Source organism: Xenopus laevis, chromosome 3L (genome assembly GCF_017654675.1).
Source record: "Xenopus laevis strain J_2021 chromosome 3L, Xenopus_laevis_v10.1, whole genome shotgun sequence".
Taxonomy (NCBI): domain Eukaryota; kingdom Metazoa; phylum Chordata; class Amphibia; order Anura; family Pipidae; genus Xenopus; species Xenopus laevis.
Window position 1 is genome coordinate 34,843,882 of NC_054375.1, and position 16,170 is coordinate 34,860,051.

The following is a 16,170-nucleotide window of genomic DNA, read 5'->3' on the forward strand; positions in this document are numbered from 1 at the left end:
TGCTGTCTATTGAGACCTTTTCCTGTTTCCTGCCTATAAACTGCACGCTTTCCTTGTCTCCAACCCCTTACAAACGACATCCCATCACCTCCCTTTACACTTCCTGTACCTTATACACTTCCCCGGTCATAGCCCCTGCAGCACACCTGTCCCAGGCTCTGGGCTTTTTGGGCTAAATTTCCAATTAATTGCTTAATGATGCAATTCGCTGGTGAAGTCAACATGCAAGACCATTTTTATACAAATACCCACTATATCAGGGAAGTGCACATTGATGCCTTCCTACTGGAGCATATAACAAAATATACACATAATCTAAATGGAGTGTGCTAATTACTTAGAAAAAGAAGTTGATAATAATAATACTAAACCAACAGTTTTGAATCACAAGCTTGTTTAGGTCCAGTAGGAAGCTCTGGTATATTGGATAAATGTAATGAAACTAAAAGTAGATATTTAAACCTGTTGAAATAAACGTTACATAAAACAAATGTATAAATATTCTGAAGTGCTGCGGAATATGCTGATGTATTAAAAAGACGCAATGATAATAATAATGTCAATAGTATTTTAATCTAAAATATTAGTAGATACCTTGGAATTCCATGACCTGTGCTAAATTGCTCAGCCTGCAGTTAATTTATTATTTTTTAAATTGTTGAAAGACAGCTAAATACTAGTTCCACTAGGGCATGGATCCTGGTAGGGTTCAAGAAACTGTGCTGGACCTGCCAGTCTTCAGTGGTTTGTATGAAAAAATATACTACTGCATGGGTGTGCGCCCCTATCATTTTGTATCATGTTCATCATTTCCTACTACAGGTATGGGATCCATTATGTGGAAACCCATTATCCAGAAAGCTCCGAATTACAGGAATGCCTCCCATAGACTCCATTTGTATAAAATCCTTAACATTTTTTAAATTGATTTGCTTTTTTCTCCGTAATATTAAAACAGTACCTCACATTTGACCCTAACTAAGATATAATTAATCTTACTGTTTAAATATTTTTAGCAGAGTATGGTGATCCAAAGTACAGATGCAGATAACAGATGCAGATAACCCCAGGTCCTAAATATTCTGGATAACAGGTCCCATACCTTTCCTATTAAACATGGAGATGCATCAGCTGTTGATTTGCTGACCCCCCCCCCCCCCTTCCACACACACACACACACATAGATTTTGCTCTCTGTAACTTCAGCCCAGTCTGGCTCACCACTTGGGAGCCAATATATTGCACAAATATGGCCAAGCAGATCTTGTCCATTGAGACTATGGGCTCATTATGTCTCAACAAATTAACTCTGCTGATTCCAAGGGCTGGTAATTATAAAAACCCTGTTTTACCAAAACATTGAGCTTTCCTCATTATTATATTTCAAATACCATGCCGTCAAGTACCAGTAGGCCAGATGTCATTATGTTCAATAATCAAGTTAACCTTGTTCATACAGTCTTGTGTTATCTATAAGTACAATCACATCCTGCATTATTTCTATATTTGTAATGACGGAGAAATCGCCAACATGTTCCGGTTATGTTGTCTCTTTCCAATAAGCAGTTGGATTTGGCAAAAAGTATTTTTACATTTACACTTTGTAACATTCTCTGATTTTTGCAGAATCCCTGATTTTAGGTGTCACATACAACGTTGGTCTTGTGCCCAGCATCTCGATTTCTCTGTAAAACCCCTTAGAACTGACAGATGTGTATGCATTATTTAAGAAAGATGTAAGAGAGAGTCTGACAGCTGCAAATATCTTTTTACTTTCATGTATATGTTTTTAGTAGAAATTAACTCTATGTTGTGATTTTGTTTTATCACCAATTTCCATAAGCCTACACATTTGTTTTTGACATCTCTGTCCAGTGTGTGTGTGTCCCTCTCTCTCTGCCTTTTTAGGGATAGAATTTATGAAAAGTTATCCACATCCTATTTTTTTGCTCTTCATTCCCCTTTTAAGCATGAAACACAAACATTCGTTGCCAAAGATTTTGAAGCAAACATTTTAAAACTCACACATTGGGCATTACTCTTCGAGAAATTGGAATAAGGGAGAATTTGTCATCAAAAAACCTTTTTACAAATGCCTTTCTTTTTTTTGTCATAAAACGGTCAATCTGTGCACAGTTTTTACGTGTTAGGAATACCAAAAACAACAATTTTTTGGAGAAACTGGAAAAGATTTGTTCAAAGCTCCTTTTTTTGTGCTTACAATTTTATATTCCACTATTTACCATGGTGGCAAAGCTGATTAAAGATCTACATTTTCATTTGACAATAACTAGTATTATATGGACCCCATCATTTGATCATTAGGGAATGTAGTACTAAACACAAAAATACTACAAAAAACGTAAACAAAAAAACTATTCTGGGCTGCCTAGAAATATGCTGAGCAACCACTTTTAATAGGAAATGCTTTTAAACACTAAATGTTGGCTTCTCTGCAACCAATTCAGTATTGTTTTCAGGCAAGTTTCCTGCATGTGTTTGTCACTTACAGCACGTTCAACTAACCACATGCCATTTGTCACTGGAGTGATAATTATTCAGTCATGAATTTTCAAAAACAAATTATAGTCTTTACTAGGGATGAGCTTTTTCACCTGGTTTAGTTTTGTTTTGAAATTTATGGTTTTCGCTGCTGTGAAATTTTTAGGGGGAATCCATGCTAGAATTTAGCCAAAATTTAACCAAAATAGGCATTGCTATTATATTTTCCTTGCCTTTTACATCAACCAATTAGATTGGAGCTAAAACATCTTAATTGATGTGTAATTTCACCTTCCCATTGACTTTTACATGGCGCAGACTTGCAGAAGGTTCACTCATCGCTAGTCTACCCACAGGCTTTAATACAAGTCCATGGGAAAGCATTAGGTCAGGCAGGTGGCAAAAAAACAAAGTCCTTGATACAGGCTAGGGGTTATTGGTAACAATACTGGGAAAGAAGAAAAATAGACTCACTAATAGGAGCTAGGAGCTCAAGACTTGATCACAGGAAATAGTTCAATTATCCAGCATAGTGAAAAGGAAGAGGGTCCTTAGCTGGGAATTATCTGCAAAGTTCCCAGTTCTGGACTAGACACATCCTAATACCTTCACCAGAAAAAAAAACTTCTCCAGGACTAATGACAGGAGAATCTGACCAGTTTTCGCCAACAATTCGCGCAAGGCAAAAAAAATTGCCAAACACATTGAAGTCAATGGGTGGGCACTAGTTTTTCAAACCATACAACATGTTATAAACCATGCACCATTTTTTTTTACTATACATTTGAGTCTATGAGTGTTTTTTCTCTCTGTAAAACTCAGCGAAACGTGACAATATATATCGCTCATCCCTATCCAGGACCCAAAAAATAGGAGTAATATTCTGCTGCTTAAAGGAATACACTATATGTAGAAAATAAGGATGCTGACAGACACTGCTTCTAGTTGCAAGTTTCCAGGTCTGTATGGAACTAGAAATGTCTTTTCAGAGAATTACACCTAGAAATGTATTTAAGGGGCATACACCAATAAAGCACCAAATACTGTCTGTTAAGGCCAATGCAGTGCTTACCAAAGTATAAGTCAAGACCAAGGAGGAAGCAACGTACAGCCAAGTTGTTAAAGTCCAATTCACTGTGTCCAAAAGGTTATGGGGTATATTTATCAAAGAGTGAAGTTAATAGTGAAGTTCCGCCACTAGAGTGAAATTCCGCCACTCTCCATTCATTTCTATGGGATTTTTATAGGCGTATTTATCAAAGGGTGAACTTTCACTTCACCTATTTATAAATACGCCTTTCAAAATCCCATAGAAATGAATTGAGAGCTGCGGAATTTCACTCTAGTGGCAGAACTTTACTCTTTGATAAATTTACCCCTAAGAGTCTCTAAATTGAACTTCAGGCACAGCCAGAAATCAGAATTATCAAAATCAGGCAGGAGTGTCAGGAACCAGAACATTAATCAGATTAAGAGGATGCACCATCAGGAATGCCTCACAACCACCTTCTTTATCCTTGTGCCATTGAGTAGGTAACACTGGAAGACATTAATGGGGAAAGGTAACAAAATTTGCAAAGAGAGAAACAATTTGCACCAATAAGAATAAATATTCACATCTTGCAATGTAATTAGTATTCATGCTTAAAATGTTGTTGCATTGCAAATTTCAATTGCCCACTTTTAAGAAGTGCTCGAAGGAGCAAACATAACAACTTTTTCAGTATGAAGTTTTATTACATTCCCTGCTGGCGCAAACTCTAAAATTTGCAAACTATCTTCCACTGTTGGAAGTGGTCGCTAAACAGTTTCTGGGTTTGCAAAAGCTAGATTAAATCTGCGCAAAGGAAAAATTTTTGTGCAAAGGCATAACTTTTCTCCTTGCAAATAGTTTTTCCCTTACTGACTTTTATTACATTCTCCCATAAGAATAGAAAGTCTGCTTGAATGCAAACAAAACCACACCAGTCTCTTTATTGTGAAATTGAGAATGGCATCTGATGAATACATATGTACGTATTTACTTGTCAACTTCTAAAAGCATTTACAGAGAAAAACTAACCTTGTCACTACAATAATCAGTATGTTCTGATGTTCAGCCATCATTATCATCCCAAGTGAGCCAATTCATTATGAGACAGGACTGAACGAGGCGTAAAATAGGTATTCATGTTAAGGTAGAGAAAAAATGCTTAAATAGAGGAGGGGGCCTTCAACACCACTAGTCTGCTACATAAAATGCTGTTCTAACTTCTTTACCCCAGTGGATTTACAAAACTTCACACCTCCATTCATGCAACTCAACAGTTGTCTCTTGAGTTGCATGACACATTGGTAATTCTATCATAGTAACTAAACAGCATTCACAACATCTGTGAGCAGGGCCAGAACTAGGGGTAGGCAGAAAAAGAATGTGCCTAGGTCACAACGAAGAGGGGGTGCCAAGCACATACCTATTTTTTCACCTACCACTGGCCTTCGCCCCCCACCCACACTCGTCTCCAGCGCTCCGGGTTGCCTAGGGTACTGTAAGAAGCCCGAGGAGACCGGCGCATGCACTTACGTCTAGTCACTCTGGTTCCCAGGCTTCCTTGAGGCGGGCATCCGGATCAAGAGGTGCGCGCATGCGCAATGATGCTTGCGTCTCGTCCAGATTGACACATGGTGCATTCTTTGCCCAAGCAGGTCTTCAGTATTCCTGCTCAAGCTATTTTCCTGCATCTATACTAGTTTTTGACTACTTACCTGTTTTTGACTACTGCACCTTGCCAACCTGCCACTGACCATTTCCTGGATAACGACTCTGACCTTGCCTGACCCTTTGGTACCACACTTCCGACTACCTTGGCTGTGTGTAGGATCCCTGCCTGCTTCGCAGCAGAAAGTTCCGGAGTAGGGGGTAAGTCCCGGCAGTTTTGGGCTTATCTACACTACTAGCCATAACAGGTACCCAGCCGGCTTGGCCCGGGCCTGTCTGTGAGTTTCAGTTGTCACCTCTTTGGATAGTTACACTACACCATTGCGATTGCATTATTGGAAGATCTTATATGATGAGGATATCAAGTCAGGTTGCTTTAGATTTACTACTGGGTAAAAGTACACTTTACTTGATATTTTGTCCAAATGTCAGCTATTGTGATTTATAGGTTGTAAGTAAAGAAGTAGTGACTGATGTACACTTCTCATTGACCAACAGTAGAAGAAGACAACGAGAGACCTCTGCTTGAGACTTTCCATTCAAGACCACAGAAAGGCCTTGTTTTTCCTTGTTTGAATAGTGATGGGCGAATTTGCGCCGTTTCGCTTCGCTGTAAAATTCACGAATTTCGCAAAACTGTGAAAAATTAGCGAAATTGCGCTGGCGTTTTTGACGCCGGCGCCCGTTTTTTAGAGAAAAAAAATTTTGACGCCGGCGAATTTTTGTCGCGAATTTTCGCGGGCGTTTCGCAATTTATTCGCTGGCGGCGAATCGCGCAAATTCGCCGCAAATTCGCGCCTGCCGAATAAATTCGCCCATCACTATGTTTGAACTGTGGTTATTGCAGATACGTGACAATGTCAGACATACATGCACAGGTAAAAGAATGCAAGATTTGTATATGTAATTCTAAATAGGATGTTTATGTTTCTTGCTGTTAGTATGACTAGGGGCGTTTTAGGGGCTGCTGCTGGTGCCTGAGGCAGCAGCCCCGATGCCGCCCCCACTCTGTGCTTCTAACGCCAGAGAGGTTCGAGGGGGGGCCGCATTGATAGTGTGCTCGCTGCACTAGCAGAGCCGAATTTCCGTTTTCATAAACCATTCTTTTTGCCGCCCCTGGTAACTGGCCGATCCGTGCCACCTGAGGCAAGGTTCTCACATTGCCTCTTCACAGGAGCGGCCCTGCATATAACGAATAAATAGTGAATAAAGTACCCCCTCTTGTAAAATATAAGGATATTATAAGTTACCGAGGAGTTTCATGACCATATAAAAACACGAGGCCGAAGGCCGAGTGTTTTTATACAGGTCATGGAACTCCGAGGTAACTTCTAATATCCTCATATTTTACAACTGGGGGTACTTTATTAATTATAATACACAAATTTTAGTGAGTCATGTGACAGAAATTGCATCACTACTCACCGTTTATAACTGATGACATCACTACTCACCGTTTATAAGGATATAATTTACAAGATATTCATGGCTTTTGTGTATTATTGTAAAATATGTAGTCTACAGCTTTTATGGGCACTTGAGAAATTGGTTCTGATGTACAATTGAAGGAGTTGCTTGGCTGTGAGTTAACTTTTAGTATGATATAAAGAGTGATGTTCTGAGAAGATTTGCACCTGGTTTTCGTTTTTATTATTTGTGAGTTTTCATTTATTTAGCATTTTATTCAGCAACTCTCTAGTTTGCAATTTCACCAATCTGTTAGATATGGTAAAAACTCACCTAGCAACCATGCATTGATTTAAATAAAAGACTGGAATATGAAGAGGAGAGGCCTATATAGAAAGATAAGCAAAATAAAGAAGCAATAACAATACATGTGTAGCCTTACAGAGAATTTTTTTTTGATGGGGTCAGTGAAAGCTGGAAAAAGTCAGAAGAAACAGGCAAATAAATAAAAAAAATAATAAAGGCCAAAGTTGCCTAGAAATGGCCATTCTATAAAATACTAAACGTCAACTTGAAGGTTAACCACCTATTTAATCTATGGATGAATGGATCAGAGTAGCCATTAGGGATGGGTGAATTTTTTCGCCTTGTTTCGCCGCAAAAATGATGCCCATAGACTTGTATGGCGGCGTGCGACATTTTGCCAGCAGTGAATTTTTGGCCAAACGAAACAGGTCAAATTCGCCCATCGAATGCCGCACAACAAAAAATTTTGACGCCCATAGACTTTAATGGCCGTCGGTGACATTTCGTCAGTGGCAAATTTTTGGCCAAACGAAATGGGTCAAATTCGCCCATCCCTGTCATTAACATGCAGGTATACTGCATGTATATAGTTCACTTTTATTTTTTATTACTGTATGATTGTATATGGCACCTGCGCCACATACTTGTCAATTGACAATCGAGGTTTAGGTCTGTAACTGTCAGGATAAAGATTCAGCAAGCATAGGGGTTAAACTACCTGCTGGTTTCCTCCAATCAGCTGCGGAAGGAGGCTTTTTATAGATCCTGCCCCTCTTAGCTCATTGCCTAATTAAACAGGTTCTTTAGGTTAGAGGAAGGGTGTTCCTGCAATTTAGCTTGAGGGAGTCATTTAATTTGTGTGTTAAACTGTGTCTGTCTGGCATTGTATAATCGAAATCCTTTGGTACTGGCATTTGTATATGCTCCTCTGCGTATGATCAGCTTTGTTCCCTGGTTTCTGCTCTCAGCTATAACCCTGGTACTGTGCACTTCTGCCTTCCCATGTATGACCCAGACTGTCTGACTTACCCCTCTGCCTTATTATACTTCCTATGCTGTTACACCAACCCCTGCTAATTAATACACTGAGCAGTCCCTTTATACACAGGGCTGTGATTCCTTGTGCTCTCAACCTTTCTCTAGTCCATGTCTACCTGGATCCATGCTGCCAAGCTAAAGAGGTGTTTTTTGAGAGTTATAGTAGCACTACAGTGTTTTCCAGTTGGGGATAAATTCCAATCACTTGCACATTCTGCCTGCTGTTCTAAACTAAAATCTAGTCCCTAAGGAATCAGTCCTGGGATTAACTGCATATTCTGATCATAAAATCCTAACATTTTTGCTTCGAAAATGGATCATACTGGGTTTAAACAAATTCTGAACACCCTCCTGCAGCAAATTACCACCTTGGCTCAAGCAAATGAAAAGTCTACAAACTCAAGTGCAACAATTACAAGGTCACGTTGCTTAGGGGGTGGTGGCTGCTCTCCCAGTTGTTTCTAATGTTTCCCTTTTAAAATGTATAGGGCTATATTTTGGGGCTTTATCAGTCAGTATGAACTCCATTTTCTGATCATGTCCCTAATGATGCTTCAGAGGTTGGATTTATTCATCAGGGTGATGAACTAGCGTGGGCTCCCCCTTTATTTGAAAAGAGAAGTCCTTTATTAAATGATTATAGGGAATTTATGGCTGCTATGTCAGTTATAGTTGATTTTAATCTCTGTGTAACCGTTGAAACTACTTTTTTAAACCTTATGCAGGCACAATATGCTGCCTTATTTAGATGGTAATAGGGCTGATACTGCCTGGAGGCTGCACAGAAATTAATTTTTTACTAAGGGTTTGGCTAAGACTATTAAAGATGAATTGGCCGGGAGAGTTGCCAGACAACTTCCCCAATCTTTTTTTCCCTGTTTTGTTGTGGAGAGGGTAATTTTGCAGCTGCCTGTTTGAAAAAGCACAGGAACCAAGATTTCAAAAATAAACCAACCTTTGATTCTTTGGGTCAGTCCCCAAAATTCTACTAGTCATGATTTTTTCTGCCAAAAACCCTCAAAATAAATATTTACCAGTGGTTGTTTTATTGCAGCAAGGAAGCCACGACATTAAGGGAACTGCTTTAATCAATTCTGGTGCAGTGGGGAATATTCTTTCTTCTGAATTTATGCAGTGGGCATAATCTGAATTTATGCAGTCTCAAGATTTGGCCCATATCTGGAAAAGTAGCAGGTGGCTTCCCATTCCAGTCAGGCCCCATATGTTCTGAAGTCAGAGATGTGTTACTTTCATTTTGTACAAAATAAACAATATTCTAAAATGTATCCTGATCCTTAATATCTTTCCTTCCTTAACCCTTGATATCATTTTCAGATTTCTATGGCTGGTTAAAAATAATCCTATAATTGTTTGGGTCAAGGCAACCTTATTAATTTCTAATATTAATTATAATAAAAGCAGAAACGCAATAATCACTTCCTCTGTTCCTGGTACAACCCCTATCTATCCAATTCTTTTTTCTCAGGGTATTTCTATAGATAAAGACAAAGTTGAAACAATTGTCAGTGGCCAGTTCCCACCTCAGTTAAATAAATGCAGGATTTAATTTTTTTTTAACTTTTATTGAAGTTTTATCTGTGGATTTTCTACAATTATCAGCCCAATTAAACTCATAAAAATACTCCATTTAGATGGACTGGCCCTGTCCAAACTGCATTCATTAAACTTAAGGCTATAATTAGTTCTGCCCTATTGTGGTTCACCCTAACACCTAAACTTCCTTCATTGTTGACGTTGTTGCATCCAATATTGCTGTTGGAGCCCTACAGTACTTCCTCAAAGACAAGGAATTATGGGTCTTCTTCATCCTTATGCATTACTTTCGTGTAAGCTCAGTCAGACAGAGAGGAACTATGATATTGGCAACAAAGCTTGTAGCCATCAAAGATGCTTTTTTTGAATGGCTGCACATTTTAAAATTAGGTTTTCATCTTATTATGGCCCTGACTGACCATAAAAATATATATTTAGATTAATAAAAAAAATCTAAAATCAATAGAGCTAGGTGGTCTCTCATTTCTTTCTCTAGATTTAATTTTGTACTTATAGTTTTTACCCTCCTAAAATTAAGAATGGGAAAATTGATTTTCTTTCATGGACTCCAAGTCTTGGACCAGATTACCTGAAAGTCAATATTTCCATATTTGACAAGAGTTACTTTCTTTTTTCCACAAAATACTGTATGTTTGAATTTATGTGATAACTAAACAAAGAGCTTGTCTAGATGAGGTGCAGGATCTTCAAGAATGGGGTTTTGAATCTGTGCAATTGTGTTCTTTTCTTACAATGATCAACTCTTTGGGGCAGATTTATTAAAGACTTTGCCTTTTTTTAATCAGGATTGCCTGCAAAAGTCCTAACGTAACCTTTTTTTGGGTTAAATTTTCCCCCAGACATTTGAGGGCCATGGAACATTCATTTTACAGTGGTTTCATGTCTAGGACATTATCTGATCTCTTTTGTCTTTATTAAGGTTCCTTGGATATTTGTAATAAAAAGTGGCCACTTCAAGCATTTGCACCAACATTTCTAATAAAGAAGTCCATATAACTTTAATGTACCAGCCCTATTAAGTGATGGGCGAATTTATTCACCAGGTGCGAATTGGTGGCGAATTCCCGTGATTTGTCGCCGGCGAATAAATTCACGAAACCGCAGTGAAAATTCACCAGCTAAAATTCGCCGGTGTAAAAAAAAATGGACGCCGGCATCTGTTTCTTTGGACGCCGGCACAATTTTGCCAAAAATGGAATGCCCGCGTCCAAAAAAACTGATGCTGGCATCAAAAACGAGACATCGGCATCAAAAACGATACACCGGTGCCGTTTCGCGAACTTTTTGCTGTTTCACGGATTTCGCAGGAAATTTGTAAATTTTTCGGCAAATCGAAACGCCGCAAATTCCCCCATCACTAGCCCTATTCAAATTGACCTAAGAGTAAGATCACTAGCGACTTTTCGCTAGGCATAAACAAATGCTTGCAAATCTTCAGTATGAAATGCTCGCACTGAAGAATTATTGCTAGCAAAAAGTCGCCAGCGTTTGTGCCCAGGACGCAACTTCGCATTTTAATGACTTATCATAGTGGTAATGAATTTGCGTCTGGCGAGGTGGTGCAGAGTGTTCGAAACGGTCAATTCACCCTTTAGTAAATCTGCTTCTTTGTTCTTAAGAGTCTTCACCCAGTGGTTCTTCATTCTTCCACCATGGCAGGGTACAAAGAGGTTTTTCAAAGCTGGTCCACAGGAAATTTTGGTTGCCTGGACTTCTTTGGTATATCAAGTATTTTGTTAAGAGGTATCACACGTGAACTAGGTGCAAGGTACCCAGAATGTCAACATTTGGACAAACTTGACAATTTATTTATAGGAGGGCACTGCTGAATTAGATTTTGGAGGACTGGCCCAATGAAACACTGGAGAGGCTAAAACGTGTCACTTTTTCATGCTGCAGCATCATGGACATGTGACATAGAGATGTTTAAATATTATCTATATAATATATATCAACTTATTGCTGTGTTCCTTTGTTGAGTTTATTTTTTTAAATATAGGGGGGGGAGGAAGCCTGATACATACTGCACATCACAAATGAATGTAAATATAGAGCAAACTGAATTTCCAGTCAGGCTTACTTTTATGTTTTGGTTGATTCTCTTTGCATCATCAAGTCACCATATCTCATTCCATTCCATTGCAGAGTGCTATCTTCTGTTATGCCAAGCATGACAATATTAACACATTTCTTCAGACAGGATCTCTGCAGGAATTCCAGACAGCAGTCAGAGGCTTATTCCACGGACTGTCAGCTGATAAATATCTATGAGGTAGGTATATGTCTGCAAAGAAACAAACAAAGCAAATCTAGCAGTTTTTTTCCTAATACAATTTATACACGTTGACGATAATAGCCAATGGTCTCTGAACTATTAAAGCCTAGTGTCACTTATATATTGTACAATCTCTTGTATTATCAGAGAGATTGTACAATATATTATCAGAATGTGGAGGTACGCAAAGCCTGCACTGTGTTACAAAGGAACAATAAATAAAAAGATCAAAAAGTTCATCAATACTCTGAGTTAACCAATGTTCAACAAATGCCAAACCTCCACAGCCTGACTACCACACAAGGTGATGAGTAGCTGTAGACAATGTTAATCCACACAGACAGGGTATAAAACTTCAAGTGCAACAAGTGTTGGGGATAGTGATTTTACTTTTTAAAAAGTGCTGAAGGGCTAATGCATCTTCCTTCTTGGTGGAGAACAATGTGTCCCATACCCTGCCTATAAGATGTATATTATTTAAACTATTTACTGTCTGCTTTCTACTACAGGCATAGGATCTGTTATCAGGAAACCTGTTATCCAGAAAGTTCCTGAATTATGGGAAGGTTGTCTATCATAGACTCCATTTTAATCAAATAATTCAAAATTGTAAAACATATAATTACCTTTTCTCTGTAATAACGAAACAGTGCCTTGTACTTGATCCCAGCTAAGATATAATCAATAACAACAATTGGGGTTATTTAATGTTTAAATGTTTAGCAGACTTATGAAGTTTCAAATTATGGAAAGATCCCTTATCCGGAAAACCCCTGGTCCAAAACATTCTGCATAAGTCCCATAACTATATTTAGTTGGTTACAGGGTTGGACTGGGCCGGCAACGCACAGGGAAATGTCCCAGTGGTCCCTGGCCCTTTGTAGGCCTCACTGGCCCAGACATGGTCCCTGTGCCTCTCCCTGATTTTTTCTCCTGGCCCCGACTACCTCACGCCTTGAAGAAAGAAAGGTAGGTACAGGGCTCTGGCCATTGGAGGGGTTGTGCCTGGTGTGGGTAGGCCAACTGAGGAGGTGGTTGAGCCTGTGGCGGGGGGAATTGCTGGTTTCTAAAGATTAATCCACGATGTCTTCTGATGGGAGAAGAATTGTTGTTATCCTTTTAGACATTGACCTTTACAAGTGGATGAAGCAATTCCATCAAGGATGACATGCAGTTTTCTGTTTCCGTAGACCCCAATGAATAATGAAATGATTTGGACCTGAATATGTGTTACCCAATTGTGCCCATATTATGAATGGCCACCTTTACTCAGATGAGATAATTAAAAGGGTTTTATATGGCACATACCAGACTTACCTGTGTTTATGTTAGAGGACAGTAAATTATGCATTTGTTATACATCAGCACCTTCCCTATTCAATAAATGGTAAACCAAAAGCATCACAAAACACTGCACTATCTCCATGTTTCCCCAGTCTACCACTGTTTCCTTTTTATGTATTTTGGTTCTGCCATATATTCTACTCTGTATATTTATTGGTACAAAAAGTTTCATCATGGTCAATAGAGGTAACTTGCAAACTTCTATGCTGTTGTGAAAAAAGAGCACAGCTCCTACAGTATATTACTTACCTCTGGTGGGGGAAACCATGTTTGGGGTGACAGGTGTCCTTGTTGGGTTGTATTGCATAAACGAAGAAACAAGATTTACTTGAAAAAAAAACCCTAGACTTTCCAGTTAGTTGCCCTTTAAGTGAAGCGACATAGTTTTATTTAGTGCTTTTATATTAATGAGCTGATCAATTCCGGCATGTCTTGCTATCATCTCTCTTGTTTTTCCATGCATCAAATAAACTGCCATGTTTGGGCTGATGTAATCCTATCTGACTAAAAGATTTGTATCAGATGTATGAAATGTAATAAACAAATTTCTTACATTTGACGTGGATGCTGAAAGAGAAGATAGTAAATCACTCACATACTGGAGGGTGTTAATAGAGTTGGCTTGATTCATAGGTGCTGGCAAGAATGTAACTAGGAAGTTGGGAAAATAACATTTTACATTTGCTCGTTGCATTGTAAAAGCATGATCTTTTTATTTCTCTATACTGCAAAATTGTATGATAGTTCACAATTTATGAAAACCTTATTTTAAGTCTTTATTATGCTTTTGTGGAAACACAGGGTTTACGGTAGTTTTCTTCTTAAAGGTTCAGCTTGCCAAGGAAAATGGATGCCAATCTGCTGATAAATTGTCGCTCAAAAACTTTTAACACTTATTTCAGTTTCCACTTAGATGTGTGTAGTTGATCTACTAACTAATTAATTAGGTTGACCATGCGCAATATCTGCCCTGCATGGTATCAGACCACACTCCACTACCAATTAGATTAGTGATGCTTCCTGCAGCAGCAGGCAGCAGAACCTGGCATCCAAGCCCACTTTTGCTAATTAAAACAGATATTATTTTATAATATAATTTCAGATAATATTTCAGCATCCCTCAAGGAGTATTGGTGTAACGGTTGGCACCCTAATCTAGAACCGATGGCAAGCACCCTCGGCTCGTGCTTCTGCCTGTAGCAGCTGCCTTTGGCTTTGGGAGTAAGGAATACAGCGGAAAGGGTAGTCGTATAACAGGCAATGGTCAGGAATCAGGAGTTCAGAATAGTAGTTAGTCAGGCAGGGGTCAAAACAGGAATCAGACAGATAAACAATAGCTTTAAGCTCAAGAACCACAGAAAAGAGATCCTATCATGGGCAAGGTCATGTGGCTTTAATGAGCCTTTTATACATTCAAATTTGGCGCCAGGGCGCCTTTAAATAGCGAAGAGGTGCACGTGCCCTTATGGATCCAAGATGGTGCCCGGAGCGGTGTGGCAGGCGTCCCTGCCACACCACTGGACCACCAGTGTACGTTGATTTTACTACATTTGGACCGTAAACAGTTATAACCACTCCTCCTACAGTTTGGGAATATGTATCTGCACAGTCCACGCATGATCGGGCTAGAACTAAAAAAGCTCTTATATGCTACACAATGCACATTTGACAAAGGTGAGAAAAATGGGAAGCTTCTTGAATACCTTGCCAAGCCTTAATATGCCTCAGTAGTCATGCCCAGAATCAGAACAAGTGCCGGCACTATTGTCTTTGACCCCAAAAAAGTGTGCGTTGCAAGTGCCCCCACTCTGAGAAAGCTAAATTCAACTTGAATCTAATTTTCATCAGAAGACAAGCATCGTTGCATCTGTTGGCACATTGGGGGCAGTTGTATGACACCCATCTGAGCACAGGAGCAGTTATTCCTAAATTATGAAGAAATCTTCAGAGTAAGGACCATGGTGATTTGGACTGAAATTGCACATTGCGTTATGCTTGTAGATGACCACTGAAACTGTAACAACTTAATGTTAAATTACTTTTTCTGTGGGTAACTTTATAATTAATCATGCAATAAAGCCTATAGACTTGGCTTTACATATGATTCATTTTACAGTATTGCCTTGCACACCACACTGAGTACGAACAAGAATTTGTAAACTTGTACCTTTTCAGACATTGTCAGTTCTGCTGTATCTTTTACTCTCAAACCCACCATAAACATCTCTAATCTCTACTCTTACCTCAAAGAAGATACCACCAACACAACAATGCTCCTCGTCTCCCTTATTGATCATTAAAGGGATCCTGTCATCGGAAAACGTGTTTTGTTTTCAAAACGCATCAGTTAATAGTGCTACTCCAGCAGACTTCTGCACTGAAATCCATTTCTCAAATGAGCAAACAGATTTTTTTATATTTAATTTTGAAATCTGACATGGGGCTAGACATTTTGTCAATTTCCCAGCTGCCCCATGTCATGTGACTTGTGCCTGCACTTTAGGAGAGAAATGCTTTCTGGCAGGCTGCTGTTTTTCCTTCTCAAAGTAACTGAAGGAGTCTCAGTGGGACATGGGTTTTTACTATTGAGTGTTGTTCTTAGATCTACCAGGCAGCTGTTATCTTGTGTTAGGAGGCTGTTATCTGGTTACCTTCCCATTGTTCTTTTGTTTGGCTGCTGGGGGTGATATCACTCCAACTTGCAGTACAGAAGTAAAGAGTGATTGAAGTTTATCAGAGCACAAGTCACATGACTTGGGGCAGCTGGAAAATTGACAATATGTCTAGCCCCATGTCAGATTTCAAACCTGAATATAAAAAAATCTGTTTGCTCTTTTGAGAAATGGATTTCAGTGCAGAATTCTGCTGGAGCAGCACTATTAACTGATTCATTTTGAAAAATGTTTTTTTCCCTTGACAGTATCCCTTTAAGGCTTTCAACTAATGGTTCTTCTTATCTCCAGACTTTTTTGACCCTTGTTTTTAGGCTTTTTTGTTGTAAAAGTTAATTATATACATACTTTAA